General features: G+C 41.3%; 1 protein-coding gene and 1 long non-coding RNA gene across 2 annotated transcripts in view; both read right to left on the reverse strand.

Moving 5' to 3' along the window:
- Positions 1-26,338, reverse strand: part of LOC117502739 (neurexin-3b-like) — a 460,000-nt gene that overhangs the window by 376,514 nt on the left and 57,148 nt on the right.
- LOC117502740 lies at positions 421-24,663 on the reverse strand. The gene is made up of 3 exons (XR_004558394.1): positions 24,651-24,663; positions 10,496-10,499; positions 421-552 (listed from the first exon to the last, which is right to left on the reverse strand). It is a non-coding gene; the product is annotated as an uncharacterized LOC117502740 (long non-coding RNA).

Below are 26,338 nucleotides of genomic sequence, written 5' to 3' on the forward strand. Positions count from 1 at the left end.
TTGAAAAAGCACATGTAGTAAGAGGGAGGGCCAGGAGGCATTAATCATGTTCATGAATGTACTCTGCGTGCACATGGACTCTTGGAACATACAACGGATTTTGATTTGGCCTCCAGTTGTGATACACCAGGATCAAATGTGTTTGAAAAAAAGGTCTTTTCCTGAACATTGGTTGAACAACACAAGTGGGAATTTTTTGGAATCTTTCCTGTAAAAATGTATCCATCTTAATTGGGTTAACACAGCAAGACAACCCTTATTTTTTATTTTTTTTTATTTCTGTACTCTCTTTTAAAGCAACAAGATGTTTTTGTTTTTTCAAAATTTATTCATAGAAATGGTTCACATTTCAGCATCTTTCACAAACTAAAAGATGCTGGTCCAGGACAAAATTACAGGATTTTTTTTTTTTTTTTTTTGCCTTGTCGAAGGTATGCATCTGCCGAGTGCCATTCTAGTTTAATTTGCTGATGATGAAATGGGGGGGGAAAAAAGGTTTTTATTGCTTCTCAGAATGGCCACATTCAAAGTAATTGGCATTTAATTTAAAAACTGCAAAATTAACTGCAGTTTGCAGAGTTTAACAGTGTACTTAACAGTGTTAACACCCCCAGTATGTTATCAGTCCTGCTGAAAGTATTTCTAAATCTGTAATATCACACAGGAGGTATAAGAGCTCATATAAAATTCATATGTGCAGTTACCACTGTGAGGATGAGGGGAATCTTTTTTTTGTTCTGCAGAACATCAAACAGAAGAAGTGGAAGAATATTTGTGCAGTCAAGGAAAAAAAAAAGAATAATAGCAGAACAGTGGATCGAAGGGAGCCGGCAACCGATGCTGTGATGCTTTTTGGGTTTGATGATGTCGAGTGTTCGATGGCAGAACTTTGACAAACCAGAGATAGTAAAGAGGGAGGCCAAATCCCAGTGCTGCACTTGAAACAGATTAGCGTGCATTCCTAGTTGAATCTGAAGCCATCTAATATTTATCACCTCTATAACTTACTCTTCTGTGTACCGCTGGAACATTTAGCTGCGTGCAGGGAGGCGAGGGGTTAAAAGGGGAACAGCGGCGCCATAAAAGGGACAATGAAATAAACATGACTCACAGCAAAAGAGCCCTTAAAACCAATATCATCTGGATGGCAGAAGGAAAGCAAGGTGCCAAAAGTGGTTAATGATGAAGTACACCAGTCAGGTGTGACCTATGACCTCGTCTCAGCAGCCAGTCATTTGTACAGCTGTGTTAAAGCGAAGATTAACAGCAGTCAGTGCTGCATAGTGTTAAACGGGCTGATGCATGATGGGATGTCTTGCTGAACGGCATGTAGAAACAGATTACAATAATTATTTTCTGGATAGAAAGTGATGCTCGAGAATAAAGCTGCAGACGACTCGGGGAAAACATTCAATAGTCAGCTTAGCAAAACAATACAACGGAGAAAAAAAAGGCAGCTGTAACTTTAAATCCAGATAGAACCAGCTGTAGCCTGTAGCCAAAACAGTATGTGACTCCCCCTCTGCGCATGTGAGAGCACAAGTGCACGTGTATGCTTGTGAACGTGCATGAGCTTTTGCAACAGTGTGCTCCTTCGAGAGATACGAGCAACAATGGTGCATGCTCGCCGCTCTTCTTTTAACCTTTGACTGCAGGGCTGATTAAAAATGTGCCACATGCAAATGAGCAAGGCGTGGACGCTGTGTGTGCATGTACACATCAGTACAAGCAGGTGCGCAGCCATGAACGTGTGAACTTGCTTCATGCCAAGAACAAATAGGGAGATGAAGCAAAAATCGCCAAAATTTAAACGCGTGTGCAAGTGATGCTGGAGGCCAGGTCACCATGTGCCTGAAAACCTTTTTTACATTATTGTGTTTTGAATGTGAATCCTGCTCTCTCCAGCTCATGGCTCCATTTTGTTATACTGGTGCTCTTTAAAAATGTTAATGGAGATTAAGAGAGCGGAGGAGATCTTTGTTTTCAAGTTTGGCTTGTTTGAAACTCTTTAAACACATGAGCCTACTGCAGTAGATTGACCAAAACACTCCCAAATGTGATTGCAAAGCATAACAATCATATATGAACTAAGGATTTCAAAAAATAAATATAAATAAATAATACTCAGATACTAACTGATGTGTTCTATGTTGGCAATAAAAATGAAAGCTGGCCAAAGGAAAAAAAAAGTCAGACATTAGATACAAGAAGATTACACTGTTTCTCCTTTTAGTGTCATTTGGTGTCAAAGCCGTTATTCCAGATCTGCTAACTGCTCCATATTAATGCGTTCAAGTCTCTGAAATCCCAAGTTGGAAACCTACAAAAATTGCATTCAGTTGGTGAACTTGGAAACAAAAATAGATGCATGCAGTAACATATCCAACCTTTGTTGTATTTACAAGAAACGACATACATGAATAAGTTCTTTTGCACCCTCTCCCTCTTTCTTGTACTATGACAAACCCAGTATGAACTGCTCTTATCACTTCCAAGTATCACCATTTGGCAACAAAATCTTTGGAAATAGAGAAAGCTGCCACATAGTCATGTATGATGTTCAGGACAGTCATCACCTGGAATTTTGGAAAAATATTGGTGGCAAAGCCCTGGCAGCCTGCAGTGTTCTGTGAGTGCTGGTGCACCCTGGGTGTCGCACAGGACAATTATGGGGATTCAGATTGATTGCTTCAATAAAGTTACAGTTACCTTTTTATAGTCTCAGACTATAAATGAGGACTCTGACTTGATATATAAGTAGTCAAAACCTTACTCCCCACAATATTCAACACCTAAATGCTGAAATAAATGTTCACGTCTTCTTCACTACTTGGGAGCTCTGCTGTATTGAAACCACATCATACGACCCACAACCAGTTTTGGAAGGTGGCTCTGTGATCTAATATGCTTTTTGGCACAGGACACCTTTTTGCATTTTTATATTTTATATTTTGTTTTTTGATTTTTTTTAAATACGTGGTGCGTCCATAAAGTAACGGTCCTTTTTATTTTTTTTTTAAAACTATATGGATTTCATTCATATGTTTTTACGTCAGACATGCTTGAACCCTCGTGCACATGCGTGAGTTTTTCCACGCCTGTCGGTGACGTCATTCGCCCGTGAGCACGCCTTGTGGAAGGAGTGGTCCCGCCCCCTCGTCAGGAACTTGTACTCGGAGGTGTTCCTTTGTCTCGCTTCATCAGCGAATCAGTCATGACGCGCGAAGCCTCCGCGTGGCTTTCCATGACAAAATCTCTTGTTAAAAGTAAGATCTGCCAGAAAATGGCTGATATCCAGCTCTTGTGATAACCAGAGAAAGAGCACACGACGGTCTCGTATCCACAGAGCCATCAGCTTAGAAATGATCCAGTGGTTTGTGCCGTGACGTCGCAGCTCAGAGTGCGGCTCGCTGAGCGTCCTTAAAGGGGTCCTTAAAGCTATAGTTAAAGTCCTTATTCTCTGTGAAGCCCGTAAAATTTTCACCAAAAGCCAGATAACTTTTTCGAATGGTTTCCAGGTGCCAGTCTCTAACAGCTTCTGAAAAAATTCTGATGGAAAAAAAGTCCTTTTCATTCCGCCATTTCCAGACAATGAAAATCCGACGAGGGGGCGGGACCACTCCTTCCACAAGGCATGCTCACAGGCGAATGACGTCACCGACAGGCGTGGAAAAACTCACGCATGCGCACGAGGGTTCAAGCATGTCTGACGTAAAAACATATGAATGAAATCCATGTAGTTTTTTAAAAAAATAAAAAGGACCGTTACTTTATGGACACACCACGTAGATTTAAATAAAACTCAGCAGTACCCATGTTCTCCATCCTCATCACTATTTTTCTAAATTTGGCAAATAATATACATCATTTTATAGTAGTAGCAATGGAACGAATGATTCTTAAAGAATTGTGCTGTGTGATCTCTATGTTCATAACATGTGGGTTATATGTTGGGTGAGTTTTCATAGATGTGAAAACCACACACAGCATTCCTGGGATTATACTTAGATATAAAAATAAAAGGAAAACAAAATGCCAGCTGCTTTCTAGTAAATGGAAGAAGACATTCCTGTTCTGGTTTATCTGAATTTGTTGAATTTATTTGAAGGGGACTTCCTGTCATCCTGCATGGTTGTGAGACTTGGACTGTGGCCTAAAGTGACAATTGGATGCCTTTGGTATTAGGTGTCTTCAAAGGATCCTTGTTTATCCAACAAGCGGTTACTAAAAAAGATTAAGGTGAGAAGTATCACTTGGGCATTTGGGCAACATGGTGGATGAGTGTTTTGCACTGTTGCCTCACAGCAAGAAGGTCATGGGATTGATTCCCACCTGTAGCCTTCCTATGTGGAGTTTGCATGTTCTCCTCATGTTTGCGTGGGTTCCCTCTGGGTGCTCCGGCTTCCTCCCATATCCAAAGATGTTAAGTGAATTGGAAACTTTATAATGTCCAGATCTCCCTTGTAAAAGAAATCTTGATCTCAATGGGACTAACCTGGTTAAATTTAAAAATCACTTGCACTGTGAGGGAACATCAGCATCACCACTTTGGCCATGTGGCCTGTTTCTCTGACCTGTGCATGATCCAGCACGCAGGTGTCGGAGAGTTGAGGACCCCAGTAGCTGGAGAAGGCCAACAGAAAGCCCACATTTCCCAGGCCTGACGTGATGTTTTATCTGAATTTGAAAGGGTTAACACACATGGAAATGAATGCTGATATGTCTATAATTTTAGGAGGTGATGCATCTTCATTGGCAGCAGAAACAAAGATGGAGAGTGGTCATGTTGCTTAAGCAGCCATGTGAGGCTATGAAAGTGTAAAACCCCAGAAAAGCTGGCAAACGTTCTATCCTGTTGTCAAGAAAGATGACTTTAAGCTTGCTTTCAGCTTGTTTTCATCTTGGAATATAACACGTGCCATTGGATTAATACACACGTTGTTGGAATAAACTGAACAGTGTTTGGTACTTTCCTGGAGTGACTGAGGTCATACTGGACTTTTCCATTGCAGATGGAGAGGCCCACGGAATGAACTCAGTGGTGAAGACGATGGAATATGTCTAATATGATTTTAAAATGACAAAGTATGATCAAATGAAGTATTAATATATTACAAGTAAAATCTGAGAATGATTCTAACATAAAAATGATTAAATGAATAATTAATGTGATAAAAAGTAAAAGTTGATTAGAAGAATGTGTTTTACAAATAAGTGAAATGAATGATTATATGAGTTGTTTTTCTGGCTGTTAAAAAGAGGAAATGAGAAAAGCTGTTTTTGTGCAGAGGTGAAAAAAGAAGAAGTTAATGATGTCACAAGCGAGGCCAGAAGGGCTGAGGAGAAAAACAACTGTTTAGAACATTAAGAAGTAGTAAGATATGAAATAAATAATAATTAATGAAAATGTTGTATATGATCATATGAAATGTTTTTATGTGAAAAAGAATTGAAATGAAATGATTGAATATGATTAAATGTGATTAATATTACATGATTTAGAAAGAATGAATTCTCGGAAAAGATGTGTTAAACAGAAAAACAGGAAACTTGCGCAACAGATTTACTGACAATCGGGACATCAGTTACCGGTAGCCAGGAAATGTTCTCCAGATGGCTTCCAGTAAAAGAAGGGGGTAAGGGAGGAGGTTTGGACTCATCATCATCCCCATGGTTACTAAGATCACCCCAGCAACGGCAAGAATTTTCGTATATAAACTGTACAACAACAGGAAACGGGGTTATTCTTCCAGGGAGAGGTGCTGTTGTCACTTCTCCGCTGCTACGAGGAGATCACAAGACTTGACCATCTTGTGAGCTGCAATTGGAATCGAGGAGCGAGAGGATTGGAGACATAAGAGATTATTTGAGAGAGTTTTCAACTCCCACTCAGGCCGTCCAGTCATGGAGTAGCAGAGCATTGGAGAATAATCACTGGCCTTAAGTCTGAGTGGGGAAGTTTCATCGTTTTCTCTCTCATGGAACATCACATCTTTCCAGAATGGATTAGATCAACTTTTGGTTGATTGAAGAAGGATATAAACTCTTATGTGGATTTATTTCCTGAAGGATTACAACATCACAAGGATCGTGGTCAGCTAACAACTAAAAGCTGATGAAGAGGAGACCAAGTTCATCGAACTGGGGATTTTAACATCAAAAGACCTCCTTCCCTCACTCCTAGGAAATTTGATGAGAAGTTAATCCAGTCCAGTCAGAGTAAGATCAGATAGCATTATTGAATCAAAAACAAAAATCTCTGCCAATCATTATTCTGATTATATTTGAATTACTGTTGTGAAATTATCATCACATAACCGATATTGATTATGTTGTCAGCACTTGCAAAACCTGCAATAAATTTCCAAGCATGCAGTTAAAGTGTTAAGGCTCGGACATTGGATTTGTTGATTCTTCTTAAGGTGTAAAAGTTAAAGTTTTTTGGGTGTATAACATCAAAAAGTGCTCTAAAAGGTTAGTCTGGTTTTTAACGAAATTAACGCATCCTGGGGACTCGCTGTACGAGTCACTAAATTTAAAATCTAGCAACATTCCAAGAGCCCTGATCCATAAGAGGAGAGCTGCCGTTAACGGGCGTGGCCGGCTCGTATCCTGGTTCCAGAAGGAGGCTATTCGACCGGGGTGCGAGATCAGCGTCAGTGGGGTGGACGTCCGGATGGAGGCAGTGAGCGGCTAGACGAATCTCCTCGCCACCAGCTTAAACAGCCTTTGTGCAGCCCCGCCGGGTAATACCCGCGGAGACACGAAGGTCGGACCCCAGAGACGGAGAGCTGGTCTTATATAAAGCGGGATCTGACACTGTTTTATCCTGATTACTGTGGCCCCTGTGGCCTCAAACTCATCCGAGCCCCATTGGTGTCTTCCATTTCCAACCATGAAGACACCAATGTGATGATCTTCTGTGCAGCAGAGATCCACACACTGGAACAGGTTTGTTGACTAATGATGACACTATATTGAAAAAAGTAAAGAAACTCCTTCTGCAAGAGCATCAATGTTAACCTCAATACATCTCATTCAACCATCCGGAGCACAGTTGTTATTCCACTAACTTGTAGGACAGAAGATCAACAAGATGGTAAAAAGACTCAGAAGGACGACCGAATTGGAGAGATAAAGGGACTTCCCTCCAGAAAATACACCATGAGTGTCAGAACAGTGGAACATAGATGCACACAAACGGCACATCTTCAGGACCAGGAAGCACGAGAAGGCAGGCTGCAGTGTGGAAGTCAATAACATTATCACCTCCCCATCTCTGCAACGCTCATTTGGATGGAGAGCCAAACACCTCTCTTCAATGACACTCAGGAGACGAGGGGATAAATCACCAAACTCGAGCGACGAGTGTGTGGAAGAGTGAGATAGAAAGAGAAAATAGAGGAAAAACGGATTCAGGCGTAGATGAACAGAAAGTGTGTGAGGCATCGATACATTTTAGTATTATTATCTGAAAGCAAATGATGTAAAGACACGTTTTCCTCAAAAGCTCAAGCTGATGTTGAGTTTCACAAATTTGCCTCTTTCTGGGTGTTACATCTCTGAGTCTCTTTTGACTTGTGCCAAATGCAACATTTCCGCTCATCAATTCTTCCTCTGCACAGCATTTGGCTCTCTCTCACTAAATCACTGTCTTTCTTTTTTGCTTCATTGAACAATGAAAACATGCTATTTTTTGTTGTTGTTGTTGCACCTCTGAACACATCATTCTTGTCTCTTTTGCCCCCAGCACTGACTCTATTTCACCCAACGTTTTCTCCCAAAAGAGTCTTCAAAATAAAAAAAAGGGGAAGAACTGCCAAAAAAAATCACTGCTTGCTGGATAACATGAAAGTGAACACCTCATGGAGTTTTGTCCTCAGGACATTACATCAATATGTTTCAGAAATTAGCAAAAACTTGAAAACAGTTAAAATTCATGTGCAAAACAAAATAAATCAGCAAATTTAAAAACAACAGCACACACACACCTTGAAGAAGGCCAGAAATCCTCTCTGTGTCTACACAAGACCATGTGGGACATGAACTGATCATAGGGCACAGAGTGTAAATTGTTGGATTTATCCTCTGAATAAGTCATGAATGTGTTTTGAACATAACATAAAATAAACCAATAAGAGTATAATTTGTCGTTCCGTGTAACAGTTGGCATGCACGACACACACTGTTAATTTCAAAGCAGACTTTCTGGAGAGTTTTTTGTGGCATGAATAGATCTGCACCATTGCGTCAGAGCATACCAGTGGTCAGCGTCCTCCAAAGCTCCCTGATGTGAAGCAGTCAAACAGGTGAAGTTTTGTTTTTCTTCCATGATTGCCATTATTTTGTTTAATAGATGTTTTCAGTTCATTTTTGTTGTGAATACAAGTAGAGTGTGTCCTGAACCTGCTTATGAAAGGTACATTTACATACTAACAACTACACGACAATAAACTTTACCCCAGAATTTTGCTGGTCTGTGACAGTAATGGGCACACAGGTTTAGTACAATTGGACTGGTGATTTAAACGATGTTGCTACTTGGTGTTAAACACAACTGCTGTATCATGTGGACCATTGCCCACCAGCTGGCTAGGTATCTCGCATGTTCTTCCTAGGTCTTCCAGTTGATGGAGCAGCTCTTGCAGTTGTGCATCAGGAGGTCCCTGAAGCGTTTCTTCTTCACTCTGCTGGACCATTTTCCTTTGCTCATCTGGGAGTCGATCTGCTTTGGAAGGTTGGCATCCATCTTAACAACATGACCCACCAAAGCTAGTTCTTGAAGGTGACACTCTGGAGCTTGGCTTCAGCCAGGGAGCTGATGCGGATACTAATCAGGTCGGTGGAATTACTTGAGGGTCTTCATGTGGCAGCAGTAGGTGGTCCATTTCTCAGATATGTATGACGGGCCTGTCATGACAGCAGCTTTGTAGAGGAGGATTTCCATCTCCTGCCGAAGGTCTCTGTTGTTGTAACTATGGGCGCAAAGTTGGTCAAAGGCAGTTCCTGCACACTTGAGTTGGCACTGGATCTCATCATCGATGTTGGTGCTAGGGCTCTCCAGGACCTTTCCATGCAGTTTTACAGCAGGAAACTTTGGACTGACCATGTTTGGCGGGTGGAGGCTGATCCAGGTACTGCATCTTCTTCACGTTGATTTGAAGACCAAACTTGGTGTTTCTCTGACACAATGCTAAGAATTACTTGAGAGACATCTTCAGAAGTGGGTTAACACTTAATTTTACTTATTTCATTGTTATCAGAGTACAATGAAAGCATGCCTTTCTGTGAGAAGAAAAGTTAAACGTGCAGTGGGCCGTGCGGGTAATCGTGTCGAGCAGACTAATAAATGCCAATTCCTGTATGACAGCTGGCTGTACAGTTGCGTGGAGAACAGCAGCCTGCAGCCATGACTCCAAATGTCTATTTCTGCAGCCTGTGTGAGTGTGAATGTCTTTGCAAATGTGTCTGACCAGTCAGAGCTGGTGACGACTGCGACCATTGTCATCCACCACAGGCTGCACCAGACGGATGATGAGGTTTAAGCCAAGGTGCCTCTGCTGCTAATGTGCGCATGTAAATGAGGCTTTTATACAGGAGGCTGCTGATGTCAGGCAAAATGAAGTGTGAGCAATAAGCCCACACTTTCAACATATTCAGTACTTACTCAACAAAAATATAAACGCAACACTTTTGGTTTTGCTCCCATTTTGTATGAGATGAAATCAAAGATCTAAAACGTTTTCCACATACACAATATCACCATTTCTCTCAAATATTGTTCACAAACCAGTCTAAATCTGTGATAGTGAGCACTTCTCCTTTGCTGAGATAATCCATCCCACCTCACAGGTGTGCCATATCAAGATGCTGATTAGACACCATGATTAGTGCACAGGTGTGCCTTAGACTGCCCACAATAAAAGGCCACTCTGAAAGGTGCAGTTTTATCACACAGCACAATGCCACAGATGTCGCAACATTTGAGGGAGTGTGCAATTGGCATGCTGACAGCAAGAATGTCAACCAGAGCTGTTGCTCATGTATTGAATGTTCATGTCTCTACCATAAGCCGTCTCCAAAGTCGTTTCAGAGAATTTGGCAGTACATCCAACCAGCCTCACAACCGCAGACCACGTGTAACCACACCAGCCCAGGACCTCCACATCCAGCATGTTCACCTCCAAGATCGTCTGAGACCAGCCATTCGGACAGCTGCTGAAACAATTGGTTTGCATAACCAAAGAATTTCTGCACAAACTGTCAGAAACCGTCTCAGGGAAGCTCATCTGCATGCTCGTCGTCCTCATCGGGGTCTCGACCTGACTCCAGTTCGTCGTCGTAACCAACTTGAGTGGGCAAATGCTCACATTCGCTGGCGTTTGGCACGTTGGAGAGATGTTCTCTTCACGGATGATGCGAAGGAGATGTGTTGCACTGCATGAGGCAAATGGTGGTCACAACAGATACTGACTGGTATCCCCCCCAATAAAACAAAACTGCACCTTTCAGAGTGGCCTTTTATTGTGGACAGTCTAAGGCACACCTGTGCACTAATCATGGTGTCTAATCAGCATCTTGGTATGGCACACCTGTGAGGTGGGATGGATTATCTCAGCAAAGGAGAAGTGCTCACTATCACAGATTTCGACTGGTTTGTGAACAATATTTGAGGGAAATGGTGATATTGTGTATGTGGAAAAAGTTTTAGATCTTTGAGTGCATCTCATACAAAATGGGAGCAAAACAAAAAGTGTTGCGTTTATATTTTTGTTGAGTATTTTAGAGCAGAAGCCTCAAACACAAATTAATTGAACCTTTTTCAGTTCAGTTTATTTATGTAGCTCAGGTGGTTTTCTGCAAGAAAACTGTCTGAACAATCAAAGAAGAAACAACTGAGAGCCTAATCAAAAGTATCGCTCTCAACATCTGAGGATGGATCAGACAGTAGAGTTCATCAGAGTTCAGTTCTTCAATAGTTCACACACAGTTCCAACATTAAAATGCATCTTCAGTTGGAAGGTTTACACAATGATACATACATGACTTACTGCTCCATCATAACGGTGGAAAAATAAACTTTATGCGTCACCGTGTTTACTCTAAGTACTTCACACCAGCACAACGACCTTGTGTTATTGTTATTGCCTTTGAATAACTTGAAGAAAAAAAGTGAGGCATTGCAATGAATCAATTTGTGGTTTGAGAAGCAAGTACACCAGAGTCAAAAGTAAATCAATTGACACTGCATAAGCATTTTTTGAGTGTGATCAGCTTTCACTCCTCCGGTACCATCGCTTGACAGTGAGAACAATAATTATTCATTTTGATCACTGGAGTGCAGGTGAATCTGACTCTTGTGCACCCATATGGTGCTGTTCCAGAGTCAAGGGGTTTTTCGGGTCCATGTAGTAGTGGACTGTTGGTGTGGTATGGTCTGGGTGTCTCATGCAGTGCTTCGGCGCCCGTGTTTGCGCTGCGAGGCATTTGCTCAGTTGTTTGTGCCTGTGCAGATACCTCTAACTCCAGAGGGTGTTCTTGCTCTAGCCAGCTGTTTAAGCACTGTTTTTCTTCAGCATAAGAGAATTGCATCTCATTTGTTTCTGTCTCTGTTGTTGGTGCTTCATGGTCAATTAATTTCTGTGTTTTTACAGAGTGAAATTTGAGTCTTTTTAACTCAAGCAATTAAATTAAAAACTAAACAATAAAATAACAAAACCCAAGCAAAAAATGCAAGAAGACTTTTTAAAAGATTGTGAATATTTCTTCTTTTACATTAAGTAAAAAAAAAAAAAACATTTGCTTGTAGGTCAAATAGTTTTGCGAGTCAAATAGTTATTTTTCCAAGTCAAATGGTTTTGCACATCAACATATTTGGCGAGTTAAAACGTTCTACTTTCAAATCGACCTAATCTGTATCTAAAGTGTGCACGCTCTTACTGGAGACTCACAGCACTTCTGGAGAAAATCAGTCACCCCCACAGTAGGAAACATTGATTTGAGCTCACTTTTTATCCTTTGATATTCCTGCTTTGTCATCTCTCTCCATCATCCATACAGACTAGTTCAAAATATACAAAGTTGCAGTCATTAGCATATTTTTGATGTTTGTCTGCTTGCTGTTAGGCAGCTGTGAGTCTGTCCCACATGGAACTATATTACTACAGAAAGCTAGTTTGGTGTTGTTTTTTTCCAGAAGCAGGTCTGCTCCCGAGATAAGGATGAGATCTTATCACATGATGGCCCAGGCTGGAGACTGCTCTGGTGATGGAGCACGGCCACTCAGGGGCGTCTGAGCTCTCTAAAGTCTAATCAAAGTGTATAAATAGATTGTGAAAGACAACTTTCACTTTGCAATTTGCACAAAAAGATGGACACACACACACGTATATATAATGGGTTAAGGACCTCCTACAGCCCTTTCCAGCTCTCCTAGAGTAACTGCCTGTCTCCTGTTTTCTCCTCCATGCTCTTAAGACTGTGCTGGGAGACACAGCAAACCTGGCAACGGCAAGTATTGATGTGCCATCCTGGAGGAGTTGGACTACAAGTGCAACCTCTGTAGGGTTCAGGTACCGTACCATGCTACCAGTCGTCACACTGACCCCAGCCAAATGCAAAACTAGTGAAAAAAGCAGCTCAAACTGATTAACAATGCTCCTCTGCTCCATAACTGACCAGATCAATATCCCAGATGTTGAACTGACTAGATGCTACACTCTGATTAAAAAGTGTTCCTTTAAATTTAATGGTGTGGCAAAACTTTGTGTGTGTGGGAAAACCACTGAGAGGAAGCTAATATAATTTACGCAGAGTATACTGGCCAAGGAGGAGGACATAGATAAAATGCAAACAGAGGAACAAAGAGACAGAACAATAAAAAGCTGCTGCTAAACCGCAGAGGACATGTTTCCAGGTTTATGTCTCCCTGAAATTACCATTAAAGAAGCTGAGCTCAGTGATGTTATTGCACACTTGTGTGTCCTCGTGCTCTTTCGCGTTTAGTCGACTGCTCCATCCATGCTGTGCGCTTCGTCTGAAACATTAATGAGCACTCAGAGAAATTTGCCGGATTGCCACGATGAGCACACAGCTAATTTGTAATTATTCATAGTGACACATTTAATCTGATGTGGTTGACTAATCAAGAAGTTGCAGCTCTGCATAGGAAGCAAACTCAAGCTGGCTACAAATATCAGCTTCAACATTCGGCTTAACTACGTGTTTGACGCGTAGTAATTTAAACAGATGCCCGGACAAAGGCTCGTGATAATGTTTACAACAGTTTTTTTTTTTTTACAAGGAAAACTTTATAAGGTGCCGTTTCAACAGCAGTTGCGTTGGTGCAGCAGCAACTTCCACTGTTGTTTTTTCCACTTAGACAGTAAACTCCTGCTGTTTTCACATTAAAATGATTGCACTGTTAAGCACATTCACTAAGTGTGTGTGTGTATCAGCAGCAGCTTTATGTTACCTTTGAGCTGCTCCAGCCTGCAAAACAAGTTACCGCACAACCACAAGCTACAAATGAGGGCGACAAGCAACTGCCGTTTGTCACTTGATAGGTGTTCCTGGGGGCGTGGCCAGCTCGAGGTTACTTGGCCTTAATGTGCACACTGTTTAATGATAGCTTATAAAGGATGGAAAAACCAGACGCCATCACTACAATGTAAAAAAGGGGGTGTCTAAAAACAAGGTAAAAACACTAAATTCGAGGAAAATGATCTTGCTGCATGGACAGTTAATTTTACTTGACAAGATGTCTTGAATTAAGATTGTTAAATCGAGAAATAAGCATGTCAAGCACTTAAAATAAGAAAATAACCCTTAAACAAGATAAATTATCTAAACTTCTAAATCTAAAGTGTTTTTTTTTTTTTGTCACACAACAGTATTACACATCATTTAACTGCAGACAGACATCAGTATGAACTATGGCAACAATGACATCACCCCAGTGTAGTGAGGGGGAACTGTGAAGAGGAAAATTGAGAGTGGAGGACGTTCAGGGCAGAAAGCCACGTCAACTCTTAAAAAACTTATTAGACCTGTGATTCATAATAAATGACCTCATACGAGGCGGCTGCCGAGCACAACCAGTGAAAAATACAACATGGAAGGTTTAGAGGAAATCTGTGTGCAACCAGATTGTTTTTGTGAGCGTACGCGCAAATTCACCGACATCCTTTATGCAACTTTCAGCTTCAATTTATGATCCGTTAAATACCAATAAATGCCATACATCCCCTTGAGAAAAGGAGAAGGGAAAGGGCGTTTTAAAGTCAGCGACATACAGTGATTAGTGCACACGTGGTCCAAGATGAGGCATTTAACAGACATCCATATAAATATAGAGCCAGGGCGGTTCTTCCAGCTGAACACTTAACTAAACCTTCCCCGTGGATTTGGATCATCGTCATGATGTTCCTATGTAGCAAATACAATTAATTCAAGAAGTGAACTCTCCTGCTTTACTCTCCATCTGTAATTTCAGGAAACTCTCTCCGAGCTGCACTGAACATATCAAATTTTATTTATATGGAATAAATAAAAACTTAATTGGACACTCACAATATCAGGATATCACATGATCGCAGACATGCATGATTGATGACATGTTGAAAACCTGGTGAATCAAACCAAATGAAGCATTTGTTTGTACAATCTGAACAAACAATTACCTTTCTCATTCTGAACACTTGGTTTTAAATCCTTTGTACATAATGACCACCTGACACGGCAACTACATTAATTTACAGCCACTGGTACCTGCATTACTGCTGTTTTCCATGTCTTCATGCTCTGCCCATCACTCTGGATCATTTTTGTCTGTCTGTCAATAGTTTGTTCTGGCTAACTACTGTGAATAACATTTTCTTTGAACATTTGTGTTATTAATTTCCCTGAACTCGTGCGTTTTCTTTTTTTAACAAGATGTCAAACAGTTGAATTGGCCGCACCAAACCCTTCTACTGTTGCTTCAATAAATCACTTGTCCTCAGCTTAATAATTGCTCACTTGTCTAATAGGGTGTGGCAACTCTGTCTATCTCGGCTTTCAGTGCTTACCAGTTGAGTGAGTATAAAAGAACTTGTGGAGAGCTGGACATGTCCCAACTTGTCCTCTAACACGCTGAAACGGAGGTGTTCCTTTGTCTCGCTTCATCAGCGAATCGGTCGTGACGCGCGAAGCCTCCGCGCGGCTTTCCATGACAAAATCTCTTGTTAAAAGTGAAATCTGCCGGAAAATGGCTGATGTCCAGGTCTTGTGATAACCAGAGAAAGAGCACAGGACGGTCTCGTATCCACAGAGCCATCAGCTTAGAAATGATCCAGTGGTTTGTGCCGCGACGTCGCAGCTCGCAGCGCGGCGCACCGACCGTCCTTTAAAGGGGTCCTTAAACCTGTAGTTAAAGTCCTTATTCTCTGTGAAGCCCGTAAAATTTTCACTGAAAGCCAGATAAATTTTTCAAATGGTTTCCAGGTGCCAGTCTCTAACAGCTTCTGAAAAAATTCTGATGGAAAAAAAGTCCTTTTCATTCCGCCATTTCCAGACAATGAAAATCCGACGAGGGGGCGGGACCACTCCTTCCACAAGGCGTGCTCACAGACGAATGACGTCACCGACAGGCGTGGAAAAACTCACGCATGCGCACGAGGGTTCAAGCATGTCTGACGTAAAAACATATGAATGAAATCCATATAGTTTTTGAAAAAAATAAAAAGGTACGATACTTTACGGACAGACCTCGTATATAGATGTCAACACAGGTTGTCTTCATCCTCGAGTTTGCAAGCAGGGAACAATTTCTTCACCAGAAAACCTCTCACTTCTGTCACCTGCCGAGTCACCAGTCTCACTAGCAAACCATGCACAAGTCTTAAACTCAGTGACAGAAGACACTCTTTGTTCTAATTCTTGTCCCACCAAAAACACACCACGTGACTAAGTAAGACACAAAATATAGCCACTTGATGCCCTGGGCCACAGAAATAACAAAGTGGAAAGCATCCTAAATGCATCTGCACTTTAGACCGTGCAGGAAAAGACAGCCAGGCTCAAACCTCAGATCTTCCATCCATCCATTTTTAATACCTACTTACTCCAGTTAAGGGTCACAAGGGGCTGGACCCTATACCAGCAGTACCTCAGCTCTTTTAGACACTTATTTTAAATGAAGCAATAAATAACACACAGTTGTCTATGAAACAGCTCAGTCGCCAACATGCCTGATTATATTATTCATCCCTTTAATGTTAAAATAAAGTGTGGTGAGGCTATAATAAGGTTCAAATTCCTTTCTCTGTTAGAAACTCTGCCACAAAGCGTTATGAACATCTGTTCTATCTGTGCTCATGTCCGCAAATCAAAGTTCAGATGTATTATGGTTTGTGGAAAAAATGCCAAAATCTATGTGTTAAATCTCGGTTCATGGACAGAATGACAAGGACGCTTAAAGGTCTTCTTTATGACTAAAGAGGTAATTGCTACGTTTTCTTGAGCAAATAGAAGCCGTGTAAAACACTGCAGAGGAATGAAAAGCAAAGACGAAAAAAATATAAAACACTGCCTAAATCAACAAACTTAAAACAAGTGGGTCCATGAATATTCACATTAGCTCCTCAGGGCAACACCACATTCTGCATACAGGAGACTTTTTCCTCTTCTTTTTTTTCCACAACTGCTTGACTTCAAAGGCCAACTCTCTTGCAGAATCTAGTCAGGTGGTGGTGTGGAAGATAAAGCACATGATATGCTGAGTGAACGCCATATCACACATCTCTTGCTCTTTTATGTGTTAATCACCACCAGTGCAGCAGCGGACGGGAGACGAATGAGAATGTAATGAAGATTCAGGTCGTGGGAAGCGACTGGCGGAGCTAGTCTTCCACTCCAAACCCTCCAAGACTCCTTGACATTTGTTTGCTCTGTAATTTGTATGCCCTTCTGCCATCATCTCTGCGTGTTGCAGGCACATAACGCTTCAAAGACAAACATTCTGACCCTTCAAGCTCGATCATTAAATGTGACAATGGCAATGAACTGGGAACCTCCCTGAAATGTCAACTGGTGAAGTGAACTGAAAGCTCATTAGAGTGACTCTTAAGCCATTTCTGGCACACACTGTTGCTGCTTATGAATTTAATCAAGCATTTGCTTGGACACATTACATTTGGAAGCTGGTGGGCAAGTTTAGCATTTTTCCTCATCATTGTGATCCATTTTCCATTGTTACTGTGATTCATATCAGTCCGTCAATGAAATGGTTTTAATAAAATTCAACAGCCTGAAAGAAGCATGTTTACACAAATAATTAAATCATGCAGTTGCTAAATTTAAGAAGAAATGTTCAGTTTAATTAGCCAGTTATTAATTTTGAGGATGATGATGATATTTGGACTCTGATAATGGTTCTTCACGAAAGGAGCCAAATGAAGTGGTTCAAACACCTGGTAAGGATTCCCCACTTGTTGTCTCCCTAGGGAGGTCTTCCAGACAGGTCCAACTAGGAGGAGGCCCCAAGCATGTCCAAGAACACATGGAAGGGTTTATATTTCCCAGTCTTGGGAGCGTCTTGAAATCCATCCATCCATCCATTTTCTTTCGCTTTATCCGGAGTCGGGTCGCGGGGGCAGCAGCTCAAGCAAAGCCGCCCAGACCTCCCGATCTACACACATCTCCCCCAGCTCCTCCGGGGGAACCCCAAGGCGTTCCCAAGCCAGCTGAGAGATGTAGTCCCTCCAGCGTGTCCTGGGTCTTCCCCGGGGCCTCCTCCCAGTGGGACGTGCCCGGAACACCTCTCCAGCGAGGCGTCCAGGGGGCATCCAGAAGAGATGCCCGAGCCACCTCAACTGACTCCTTTCCCCAAGAGTTAAAGGACTTATTCAAGAATAGGGAAAATATCAATAATAATAATATCCAAAAAAGTCAAAGTTTTCAACCTCATTTTCTGTTTTCATTGAATTAGCAGAATATTTTATGAATGCATGAATGGAGTTCAGAGAAATTTGGAGTATGTGTCTGCCTTGGGTGCATTTGATTAGATTCTGAACCTGATGTAGGTGCATGAATATTTCAATGAATATTTTTCTATTCTCTCCCACTGATGATGATGTGTCTATGTGGGTAAAACAGCACCACATCTGCACATCTTCTCAATTAAAGACATATAAACAGGAGACTGTTGGGGGATGATGGAGACATGCACTTATTATTATCCCAACGACTACTACTGTATATATGTTGGGATGTGTAACATTACAAATCAATAAGAAGTTCTTTAAACAGAACAATTTAAGAAGTTTACATATTTGGATATATGTTAGGGAAGCCAATATGTCACTAAGGCTTGTTTTTACAGACAAGAATGTTACTTTCACAAAATCTGGCAATGCTGCTTGTGATTAGTGTTGGGTATTGCAGGAGTAATGGATTTTTGTTTTTAGGGATGTCAGCAGTCTTTGACAGACTGACGGTCTGAGTAGCCAACAAGGAGGGAACCAGGGAGAATCCAGGCTTTGAGCATGAACGATTGTGCCTTTAAAAAAAAAAAAGGAATAAAAATTAAAAGCCCACGCTGCAGCCTGGTCATCAGAGAGCTGCTCTGTCAGGGTAAAGCCACGCATCTATCAGGAAAAAGGCACTGAGGCTGCTTTGGGGATAAGGCGTGAAGGCATGAAGAGAGGCTATTTCCATAGAGAGTCCTTGGAGAGGCCGGACTCAGCGTGGCAGTGAAGGCCAGCAGTGAGAGGTCTCTCTGGAAGACTGCAAAGGATAAAAGGCCCCGACGGAAGAACCCTCACGTCAGCACTTCAATCATGCCTAATCCCTGCTTAGTACACCCACTGCTATGGCAAGCAGAGGAGAGGAGGAGAGGAGGGGTAGTGTAGAGTGAAAATGGAGAGAAGGGAAGTTAAAAACAGAAAGACGGGGAAAAGTAGAAGAAAGATAAAAGCCACATGAAAAAAAGACTATGAAAAATGAGACAAAATGAAAACTGGCAAAGGATTGAACATGTGAAAAAGCGGAGAAACTGAGTGATATATCTGAACTTCAAAATGACAAATGTTAAAAACACACCAGAGAAGACTTTAGTGTTTTTCTACATTTCAGATTCTTTGCAAAGCAAAACGAAGCTACATATAAAATATTCATCATCTCATACATATTTAGATCTACTACAGATAAATACCCCTTAATATTTTACAAAATTAATAACCTCAAAGAAAATAACATTTTTATATCTGACAATTTTTGTTTTTACACTTGTTGGTTTGTTTGCGTTTCCCACCAGGACTGTGTACAGAGTATGTGGACATGTCCCTGAATGGCACACAGCCAACTAGTTTCCACCTGATGCAGATGTCATTTTTTATGCCCATTGCTTGTATTGTGTCCTCTAACTAACAAGGCCATTTGTGGCTGTGTGAGCATGTTGGCCTCAAAATGAGGTGTAGCTTGATGCAAAGATTGCACCTTAGACCAGCAAAAAAAGGTCCAGGGGTGCATAGCACCACATAAAAGTGCAACATTCCCGTGCGTCTTACATAAGAGAGTTCATGACACTCGTATTTCTTGCTTGCCTGCACATATCATTGCCACTTGTCTGTGAAAACGTGTGTGTGTGTGTGTATATATATACTTGTATATATATATATATATATATATATATATATATATATATACAAGTATATATATACACACACACACACACACAGTGTTGAAACAGATGTTGAGCTATATGCTGACTTACATACATACATATGCAAATTAGGGTACTAACAATCAAAATTCTTAATTGACACACTTGGCAAGGCATTCAGCAGTTCACATGTCATTGCAAATGTGGTTTTCTTTAAATAATTTGGTCAATTTGTGGTATAATTGCAAAGCCACTCAGTAAAGAACATAATTGACCCAAAGGGTGAAATAAAGTATGAATTGTAGATAACATTCCCAAAGAGCCTCTGGGTGGAAGTGTGCATACTAAACTAGCAAAATATGTTGTGAAAATGTATATGCACCAAATTATATAGGGTTATTTTGTGCAATATCCCACCACATTTTATGAAATTTGCTCAACACATTTTTGTGAAAATCAAACACCCCAAACACCAGAAACAGGTATAAACATAAACGGCTTAGTGGAGGTAAAAACAAGACAACCGTTTGGCTTTTATTGTGACACAACACTGCCCTCATCTTATGTTTCCCTTTTCCAACACATCTAATGACAGCGATAAAGCCGGGGTCCAGCTGAAGCTGGGCGAAAGAGGACAACGCGCGACAGTCTCACAGCCAGCCACACCACCAGGAGCACAACAGAAAATCAAGTGTTCCACTTGTCAGACTAATTACATGTTCCCACCGCACTTCTTCTGAGACCGCTTGTATTGTTCAGCAACAGATCGGATTATCCCCAAAAGGCAAGAAGATATAATCTCTGCCAAGCTGTGGGAAAGAAAAAATGAGGCGGCAACAGTTATAAAGTAACAGCCAACTATGGTCTAATGGCAACACTGTGGTTTAATTCCCAAATTCTACTGCAACAGATTGGATGGTTTTGTGGACCAAAATTTTGTGAACTTCATAGATTGAAAGCTGTGATCTCTCGACCTACGATTACTTTGCAGAGACACCACAGGACAGCACCAGACATCTAAACCTAATCCACCGAGCACTTTTCATATGCATATTACATGCAGTGCATTTTTTTCCCTCTACACATATATATATATATAAATGTGTGTGTGCAGCATTATACGTGCACTTTGGGATGGAAAGATGAAGCAAAGAGGGATGAAGATGGAGCAGATGGACAAGGGAGATCAGTGAAAGAGGATTATGCCACGTCAAACCATCATCACACTCATAAAATCAGTCCACCCACTCTGCTTTAGAGGATCCAGAGCCAATGTAGAGCAGAAATAATTTAAGGCCCGTAGTCCCTCTCCTGCTCTTACTCCAGACAGTAAACTGCTACACACAGGGAACAGACAGAAGAGAGTTTAAATTAAGCACAGAGGGTTCTACAAGAAAGGACAAGTGAGAGTACATCTAGATAAATTGTAAAGGGTGATTGTGCAGGAAAGCTGTGAGGGGATTAGAAGGCAACAGGGGCAAAGGCAGGGTATGTATTACTAACTTTCAGACAAACACACACACACAGAGACACAAACACACACAAAGTGGGGGAAGATATAAATGTGCTGGCTGAGAATGGGAAGTCCGACATGAGCTGGAAATAGTAAGTCCATTCAACTGCTCCCTTGTTTTCAGTCAGGGTCCCCCCCATGCAACTTCACATCACATGGAGAAATGGCAGGGGTGGTGTTTGGACCAGGAACCTTCCGCACTGAATCCAAGCACACCTGAGCTGGAAATACTGTACTGAATTCAGATAAGGGAAACGGAATCTCTCAGACACCTGACTGATTATTTAACCTAGTGAATGATTATGAAGAGCATGTGCAACTCATAAATGTTTTCATACAATCAAACTGCTGCTTGAAACAGCAGAAAACCACAATCTGACAAATTCTCTATCTCACATGCTCTCCTTCCAAAGAGTTGCAGCTTCAACAAGCCAGCATCCTCTGAGTTATTTGGAACAGCGAGAGAAAAATGCTAAATGATGTAAAACAGGCACATTTAAAACAGCGTGTCAGCAGCGAGGACAGAGCTCTCCCAGCACCAGCAACACTTTCTACTAGAGGTCCATATGGCACATGGCCAAGACAAAATGTTTAGTGAACAAGGTTGCTGACAAATCATCCCTGTTGGAAGCCAAGAGAGAAAAATAATCCCCTGCCTTTTCACTCACAGAAATTAAAATTTTATTCTTATAACACCGACAAAGGTTTGCAAAAGATCCTTTATCAAACTGTCAAAATTTGCAGGTGAAATATGAAACTAAAAAAGAAAACATAGAAGCACTTCTGGTGTCTCAGAGAAATTATAATAAAAACTAAATTGTAAGAAAGAAACATCGTGCATGTAGGAAGGTGTTATACAAAACACCATTGCAGACACCCAGGTGCACTGTGACCAAGAGAAGGACGTTTATGAATTCTGGCTAATGTGTTATTAAAAATACACCACTACATCCTAGCCACGGGCTTTTATCAGAATGCCCAAGGACAAATATTTATTATTTGTCCATGGACCTGTGGTAATCCCTACAGTATGCAGCAGAGGACAGATGCATATTTTCAGCACCACGGTCAGCTACAGAAGTGGAATCCAGTGACACAGAGAAAAATGGCCACAAAAAACACTTCAGCACCACGGACAACTCTACATTTTAGCTCCACAGTTATCAGAAGTATGGATGCACATACAGCTTTAGCATACTTTTTGTAGTACATTTGTGGTAAACACTAGGTAGCAATATATAACATACACAGTAACGTACAACAGTGATGTGTGAGGTGTATGTTTGTGGTGACTGTGTGTAGATCAGCTGCTCTGACTGGGAAATAGGTGACAAAGAAGTATAAATAGTTAGAGCAATTTGCACATGTGCATTTTGTGCAATTTGTAGTGACAATGTGTTCATCAGGGTGACAGCCCTAAAAACTGCACAGATATTTATTCAATTACAAATGAATTTCGGGAATTGGTGATAAGATGCATGCTGTCTGTCACATTTTTTGATTGGAAGTGCACACATATGCCCCAAGTCTACTGCGTGGTATACATGAAGCCTGCAGAGCTAGGCGAGATGAGGGCTGGCTGATGAGGTGGTGCTAGAGACGGAAGGTTTTAGGTTTTCTTTGAAGACCTGCCAGCAAGGAAGCATCGCTGGCTCATTGGTCAATTATGTAAAATGCTCTCATCCCGTCCCGCTGCCCAAAGAACCAGCTGCTCCTGACGAAACCAAAATAAATCTGAGTTAATCGAGAGGGAGGCGAGGAGAAACAAACTGGGAGAGTAAATATTTCTTTTGTGTTCTCAAAGAACTTGCAACATCCGTGCTTCTCCATGTGGCTGCTCTCTGCTCACTCACACATTTCCAATGCACCCAAACTCAAAGCTGCATGGAGCTCACAGTGGTTGATAACACCATCTGTGGTTGGCAGCACCATGTTAACCCCTTGGAACAGAATCAGTGATGCAATCCAGGTCTATTTGTGGATATACATGCAGATATGTGCAAAAGGGGGGGTGCACAAACACACGTGTGTACGTGTGTACTCACATGTCACACAGTAGCATAAAAACTGACATAAACACAAATCAGGAATACAAACTTAACACCAGAGAGGGGGAGAAGGAGGAGGAGGTGTGATAAGAGGAGGAGCACAGCCTGCTCCAACTCCTATTGATAACAGAGAGGCTTGGACTCGCTTTTTCAATAAACCAACACTTGACATTGCTGGCTCGCAGCCAATACACTCTGCAGCATATCCAGCACACCAAGACAGCAACAGGGTATTAATTAGCACCATGTGAGGCTGGTCCTCACAAATACCAATGTCTCTGCCTGTTTGAGGACTTTTCAACATCACGACAGGAAAAATCAGCACAGTATATGCCACAGTCATGATGTGAAAGAGTGACATTCTGCATCTTGGAGGTTTTATTTTCTTAGTTACATTTATGGGGCGCTCAGAAAAGCACACACCTTTGCAAAGCTGCATCAGAGCCCTCAGTGAGTTTTGCTTAAAGCAATGGATCTGTATCAATCCAAACAAAAAGTTCCTCAGAACATAAGATTAAATCTTGAATAACTAAGGAAGCAATTTTTTTCAAAACAAATTAATGATAAAACTTGATGTTTTGTGTCAGTAATGTATTTGTTATCAATATAGTCAACTATATATATATATATATATATATATATGTTGTTTTCATTCACTAGTCATTCAAAATAAACAACAAAATAATTATTTTTAACCTCAAAGTCTTACATTCAGCCAATAAGGTTATTAATTAACTTCAGAATCTGTTGAGTCATACAAATAATTAACGCAATTGAGAAACTGGAGCAAAGAATAATTTACAAACTATTATGTGTCATCTTAAGTCCTTCACACCAATATCCAGGTGGAAACAGATGATGGTGAAGGACACAGACAAGGATTTGGTACACAAGAAATCAGTCCGTCCAGCAACAGTGTCCATGGGGGAAGCAGCAAGGGAGTGTTCCAGTTAAACAAACAATACACATCTTGCAATCATACGAAGGCAAAAACGGCAGGCTACACATAGAGGCAGTGTACGTTCAGCATCTGTGGAACAAACACGAGGAAACAAAGTGAGAAAACAGGCCTGTGAGCAAGATAATCTGGCAATGGAGTGATGGGTTGTGAATGGTTATGTAGTGAGTCAAACAATCAATGAGGAAGTCAGAGTACACATGAAACCAGACGCCCAGGTGACAGGGAGCATATGTCAAAATATGAGCATGAGGTATAACTAACAGGAAGAAGACAGAGAGGCAAGCAATAACTGAAAGAGCATCAACCCTAAGAGACAGAAAAGGAATGAACCATGACACATTTACTTTGTCCAATTATTAATGACTGTGCATAAAAATGGCTGTAATTCCCATAATGTGATTTTTTTTGTTGAACCAGTGCAATTAAAGCTGAAGGTCTTCACTATAATCACACCTTAACTGTTTCATTTCAACTCAATTATGGCACAGAAGCAAAATTAGAAAAACTGTGTCACTGTCCAACTACGTGTGGGCCTGAGTAAACGTGTCAGTGAAGACAAAGCAGGCACATGCACAAGTAAATTAAGGCTTTTCTTAAATGGCAGGCTGTCACTGTGTCTCAGTTATTCCTGTCACACTAGACATTTTGAGTGCTTTATTTTGACTGTTTTATTTAAATAAAATAATAAATCTTCTCTCTCCAGGCTAAGAGGAATGACAGAATTCTGCCGCTTTAAGAAGAGCCATTTGTCACCATCCTTTTTGCTTTTTGGTCGATCTATGCTGCTGTGTCTGTTTATTTGTTTTTTTTTTGTTTTTTTTTTCCGGGTCTCGTGTGCTAAAAAGAGATATATCCATTTTGTGCTTTAGCGTGTGGGAAAAATGCTTCGCAGCCCTCCCTCTTCACGGGTGCTAAGAGAAGCTCAGCTATTTTTGCTGCGGGGGAAGTGGAACGTTTGGCTGGTGGTGATGTGGAAAATTTGAAAGATAAATGGCTTTGTTCTTTACAGATGCACAGCAGTACAAAACCTCTTTAATATTAACTCTGCCATTATAGCGTGTTGTGAGCCACGACGTGCTCAGTGCACATGCAGATACACGCATGCTTTGAAAAGGAAACAGGACAGCTGAGGGTTAAACTGTGTTAGGGGAGAAGAAGAGGGGATATAGGAATGAAAACCATTTATAATCAAAGTGACATCCAGCACCGGTCCAGACAGACAGAGGCACACTGGATGACAGCTACAAAAGAAGGACGGGGAGGAGAAGCTGTGATTGGAGAGGGACTGTGGGCTACAGGGAGGCTACAGCTCCCCTCAGCATCTGGGTGAAGTTCATTAAGCAGCGGGTCTGTTGTGGAAGGACTTCCTTAGGAACCAGACCCGGAGCCTGCAGCATCGGCTGAGGCTGTTGCTACAAGGTCACAGATAATCCCTCGGGTCACAAGCACTAAAAGGGGACTGCAGATGATAATGACGAAGATGATGATGATGACACTAATGACAGCTGATAGACTTGCTGGGAAACTCTTTCTACTTGAACAGAACAAAGGGTGACAGAACTGAATCAATCACCAGCAACAAAACTGAGCATTAACTGTTCACACAGTGATCACCTGCAGAAAAATGTTTCATATGTCATTAAACACAGATTAATTTAACAGAGCAACTGGGCCTGAGAGTAAAACTCACACCATTGATCTCATCTATCAAATCTGCACCAGTGTTAGGAGCTAACGCAGTGTGTTGTGCAACTTCAAATACTCGCAAACCCCTGCACCGTGATTACTACCTGTGACAATACTACAATAATACCGCAATCGTGCAATAAATGCCAACAACTATACTTAAATGAGTAGATGCGGACGAATGTCGGTGAACAATGAAGATGATCTGACAATCCGGACAACATACATCATGTTCGAAAGGAAGGGATCAGTATCAACACTCATCTGATTTTCTTGTACAAGCTGTTTGGAAGACATCTACTATGGTTACCAAATCAGATAGTCAGTCAGGTTACACCAACCTGCAGTGCAGCTTTGTGTTCGACTTCTTTTGGAAATATATGAGACAAAGGTGAAAAGCATACATATGCAAACACCGATAGAGTGTATGCTCATAGGATCACTGGAAAGATGGGCTTTTGTGCAAATACTTCAGAGGAATGAAAAAT

Source organism: Thalassophryne amazonica, chromosome 21, assembly GCF_902500255.1.
Source record: "Thalassophryne amazonica chromosome 21, fThaAma1.1, whole genome shotgun sequence".
Lineage (NCBI taxonomy): Eukaryota > Metazoa > Chordata > Actinopteri > Batrachoidiformes > Batrachoididae > Thalassophryne > Thalassophryne amazonica.